A 5612-nucleotide genomic window follows, 5' to 3' on the forward strand; every position below is an offset into this window, starting at 1 on the left:
GATAGGAAACAAGGTCACAAGTTAATGACTACTATGAGTTCTCATTCAGAGCTGGAACCCAGGCCAGTGATTTGCACAGCATCCTTTATCTTATGCATGACTAGAGCATGAACTATTTACTGGGGCCAAGAGTGTCCACCCTAAGCTGTGATCACAGGTGTTAACATAATACACAGAAGAAATTTTACCTCTTAGGATTGAAGACCGTTTTGCAAAAAATTCAAGTGGTTTCTTTTTTAAAAAAATTGTTTGTGGTTGAACTGGGTCTTCATTGCTGTGTGTGGGCTTTCTCTAGTTGGCGGCGAGTGGGGACTGCCCTTCACTGCAGTGCGTGGGCTTCTCATCGTGGTGGCTCCTCGTCGCAGTGAGCAGCTTTAGGGCACACCAGCTTCAGCGGTTGCAGTGTGCAGGCTCACTAGTTGTGGCTCATGGGCTTAGTTGCTCTGCAGCATGTGACTCTTCCTGGACCAAGGATCAAACCTGTGTCCCCTGCTTTGGCAGGTGGATTCTTAACCACTGTACCACCAGGGAAGTGGTTTCATTTTTAATGGTTACTGAACTCTGGAAAAAGTGCTAGTTTTAGGAATAGTTTGACCAGTTTCCAAATCAGAATGTACATATATGTGTGTATATATATACATATATATGTATATATATGTATATTTTTGGCCATGTCACGAGGCACGTAGGGGATCTTAGTTCCCTGCCCAGGGATTAAACCCACGCCCCCTGCATTGGAAGCACAGTCTTAACCACGGGACCACTAGAGAAGTTCCTATAGACGTTTTTTGTCTCCCTTTTATCAATACATTGATACATCAGTATATTATCAATACATTTATGGAGCTTGTCTAGGCAGATCCTATTTCTAAGGATTTATAGAACATGAAAAATAGGAATAAAGTTGCTGCCCTTCTTTCTGAGAGCTCTGTGTATTCTCCAGTTAGAACTGACAATCTCTTTTCTTTCCTTTTCCCTTCCTTCCCTTTCTCCCTGTTTCTTCTATTGACTCATCAAGCATCTTTATCTACTATGTCTCAGCCAGAAACTGAAATTATCAATTTAATAAGAAATGTGAAAGTTTAATGTAGAATTGAAGAAAAAGAATCTTTCACAGGCAGCTGTGAGGATAAGGGAAAAGAGGCAGGTTCTATCAAGTCCGAGTTGGGAGGAGAGCAAAGTGAGGTTCCAAGAGGGCTTGTAAAAAATAGTAGGGGTGGTGTCACATGAACTAGAATTAAAAATGAGTTGGCTTGTATAAATAATAATCACCAGGCTTATAGCCAGTGAGTGGAAAATGAGTTTGGAAGTTTAATATTGCCAGGGAAAATTACTAGCTGGACAAATTAATAAGATTTGTTCTACTCCAGGGGTTTAATAAAAGAATTTTACAAATTGGGTAAGAATTGCTAAAATAAAGTGTTAATTTGATAAATTACCTTATTTATAGACCACTCCTGCAAAGGTCACCAAGTGACCGCCATGTTACTAAATTAATGATCTGTTTTCAGCCTTCATCCAACCCAACCTTGCACTAGTGTTTGACACAGATAATCTCATCCTTGATGGACCTTCTTCACTTATGTTTCAGGAAATCCCACTTTGAGTTTCTTCCTGTTTCCTTGGTGGCTTCTCACTCTCTCTTCCTGGTTTGTCTTCACCTTGGTCCTCTTCTCTATCTATACTCACTCCTCATTGATTTAAAAACAAATTATTTTTGGCTGCACGGGGTCTTTATTGCTCCACACGCAGGCTTCCTTTAGTTGCGAGCAGGGGCCATCTCCAGGTGCAGTACTCAGGCTTCTCGCTGCAGTGGCTTCTCTTTGTGGAGCACAGGCTCTAGGCACACAGGCTTCATTAATTGTATTGCACTTAGTTGCAACTGTATTGGACTTAGTTGCTCCACAGCATGTGGAAGCTTCCCTGACCAGGAACTGAACCCATGTCCCCTGCCTTGGCAGGCTGATTCTCAACAACTGGACCACCAGGGAAGCCCTGTCCATTGACTTTCAGTTCTATATGCCGACAATTCTAACTCCAGGCCAGATGTGCTCTGCATTTGAGACTCACATACCCAACTGCCTACCTGATACCTCCACCTGGGTATCTGCATAGACATGTCAGACTCAAACGAAGCAAAATTCCTGATCTTCACACCTTAGATCTTTTCCGCCTTCAGCCTTCCCCATCCTTTTAGTTGCCAAGGCCAAATTAAGTCATTAAAAATTTTTCCCCTCTCATCCACATTCCAAAATGAGTTGTTCACCAAATCATCTTGGCTGTGCTGTCAGAGTATATTTGGAATCTGACCATTCTCCCTACTTCCACTGCTACTCCTAGTCTGGGCCACCACTTACAGTGTAAGTCAGACCATGCCCTTCCTCTGCTCAAAACCTCCCAGTGGATCCTGCCTCAGAGCAAAAGACCTTCCGATGGCCTCCAACCCCCTATGGATCCAGCTTCGTGACCTCTTCTCCCACCAGCCACAGTGGTCTCTACTGCACACCAGGCAGGAGCCTGCCTTAGGGCCTATGCTGTAGCCATCCCCTCAGCATGAAGGGATTTCTCCCCAAACACTGGCTAACTTACTCACCTCCTTCAAGTTTAAGCTTAAATCTCAGCTTTTCAGTGAAGCCAACTCCGACCAAACATTTTTAATATTATGTACTGCCCCTCCCAGCCCACCCCCAGATTCGTGATCCTCATTACCCATTCTACCGTTTTCCACTATGGCATTTATCAACTTCTGCCGTACCATGTAGCTTACAAAGTTTTGTATTTAATTGCTAGTCTCCTTTCACTGGCTCTTGAGAAACCTATATGCAGGTCAGGAAGCAACAGTTAGAACTGGATATGGAACAACAGACTGGTTCCAAATAGGAAAAGGAGTATGTCAAGGCTGTATATTGTCACCCTGCTTATTTAACTTATATGCAGAGTACATCATGAGAAACGCTGGGCTGGAAGAAGCACAAGCTGGAATCAAGATTGCTGGGAGAAATATCAATAACCTCAGATACGCAGATGACACCACCCTTATGGCAGAAAGTGAAGAGGAACTCAAAAGCCTCTTGATCAAAGTGAAAGAGGAGAGTGAAAAAGTTGGCTTAAAGCTCAACTTTCAGAAAGCTAAGATCATGGCATCTGGTCCTATCACTTCATGGGAAATAGATGGGGAAACAGTGGAAACAGTGTCAGACTATTTTTTGGGGCTCCAAAATCACTGCAGATGGTGATTGCAGCCATGAAATTAAAAGACACTTATTCCTTGGAAGAAAAGTTATGACCAACCTAGATAGCATATTCAAAAGCAGAGACATTACTTTGCCAACAAAGGTCCGTCTAGTCGAGGCTATGGTTTTTCTAGTGGTCATGTATGGATGTGAGAGTTGGACTGTGAAGAAAGCTGAGCACTGAAGAATTGATGCTTTTGAACTATGGTGTTGGAGAAGACTCTTGAGAGTCCCTTGGACTGCAAGGAGATCCAACCGGTCCACTCTAAAGATTAGTCCTGGGTGTTCATTGGAAGGACTGATGCTAAAGCTGAAACTCCAATACTTTGGCCACCTCATGTGAAGAGTTGACTCATTGGAAAAGACCCTGATGCTGGGAGGGATTGGGGGCAGGAGAAGGGGACGACAGAGGATGAGATGGCTGGATGGCATCACCAACTCAATGGACATGAGTTTACTCAAACAGGAGTTGGTGATGGACAGGGAAGCCTGGTGTGCTGCGATTCATGGGGTAGCGAAGAGTTGGACATGACTGACGAGTGAACTGAACTGAACTTTCACTGGACTGCAAGTTTCACAAGGACAGGGAATCATGTTTTGTTTATCTTATTCCAAGTGCCTGGTGTTGGGCACGTAACAGAAGCTCAGTGTTTGTTGAATCGAATGAAGGCCAAAACCCAGTTTTTACTGCCTAAAGTTGTGAAACCTAATGACTTAATTAGAACAGAAATCGCTCAAGACTCTAGAGGAGGGTGTACTCTGACAGAATTCCATTTTAGAGTTGGCTTATTGCTCTGTGCTTTTTTGAACAGAAAGATTGTTTAAGAAAGCAAGACAAAAAGAGAGTAGCAAACTATTTCTAAAAGATCAGTTTTTCATAGTCTATTGATATTCAGCACCTAGACATCCAGGTTCTCACTCCGAACGGCCCATGGATGAGCAGTCAGGTAGATGCGGCAGTTTAGGGAGGTTCTCAGGCCCAGTTAATGTATCAACTTGTCTGGCCTAAGGGATGCGCAGACAAGTGGTAAAACTTTATTTCTAGATGTTTCTGTCAGGGTTTTGTTGGAAGGGATTAGCAGGAGATCCCATAGATGGTAAAGTGCACTGCCCTCCCCAGGGTGGGTGGATATCACCCCATCCATTGGGGGCCCAAATGGAACAAAAAGGTGAAAGGAGGGCAAATTCACTCTCTTTGTGAGCTGGATGCCCACCTTCTGCTCTGATACTACAGCTTCTGGTTCTTGGGCCTTTGACCTCGGACTGGGTCTTACGTCATCTGCTCCCCGATTCTCAGGCCTTTGGACTTGGACAGAATCCTACCACTGGGACTCTTGGCTTGCCAGCTGGCGCACAGCAAACTATGGACCTTCTTGATTTCCATAATGGCACAAGCCAATTCCTGTAATAAATCTCCTCTTAAATACACCTTTCAAAAAAAGTTTTATTGAAGTACAGTTGATTTATAATGTTAATTTCTGCTGTACAGCAAAGTGTCTCAGTTATACACACACACACACACACACATATTTTCATATTCTTTTCCATTATGGTTGGTCACAGGACACTGACTATAGTCCTATCAGTAGGACCTTGATATTTGTCCGTCCTATACATAATAGTTTGCCTTTACTAATCCCAAACTCCCCATCCTTCTCTCCCCCAAATACATATATATCTAGATAGCCTATTGGTTCTATTTCTCTGGAGAACTCTAATACACCAGTGAATAACAGAAGATTCTTAACTTCTACAGGGTTTGTTTCATTTACAAGCCCACATAATTTTGTAAGTGAAAATTCCCTCTGTCCAGAGCATTTTGTTCAGTTCTGAACAGCTAGATTACCTTTACTAGTAATAGTCATTCTACCAGTTTTCATTAAGTAATTTAGAAAGCAGTTCCACCTCAGTGATTCATTCACATCCTGCAAACATGCTCTGAGCATCTAATCAGCAGAGTAGCTGCTGAACTTCAGGTCTGCTATGGCAGAGTTCACTACACCCGCTCTCCCCCACTGCTTCCTGTGCCAGCAAGAAGGGCCAGTTACAGAAATTCAGAGCTGAAGGGACCTTAGACGCTATTGAATTCCACCTCCACATTTCATAGGCTAAGGACCCAACCAAAGAAGGCAAGTACCCCTTCAAGGAGCAGAGCCTGTTCTTCCATCAGCGCCCCAACTCCCCAGCACCAGACCATTATGCACTGGTATACAGACACCCACTCCCCATAACACCTACCACGTGGCCATAAGCAGCAGCTGATGAGCTTATTTTACCCTGTAGACTCACACACGCCCACTGAACTGGGACAAGCCATCTTTCAAGAGTGATGGGCTCACTCTCAGCATCAGTTCATTAAAAAAGATCGCATACATGTAA

This window comes from Bos mutus, chromosome 25 (assembly GCF_027580195.1).
Source record: "Bos mutus isolate GX-2022 chromosome 25, NWIPB_WYAK_1.1, whole genome shotgun sequence".
Lineage (NCBI taxonomy): Eukaryota > Metazoa > Chordata > Mammalia > Artiodactyla > Bovidae > Bos > Bos mutus.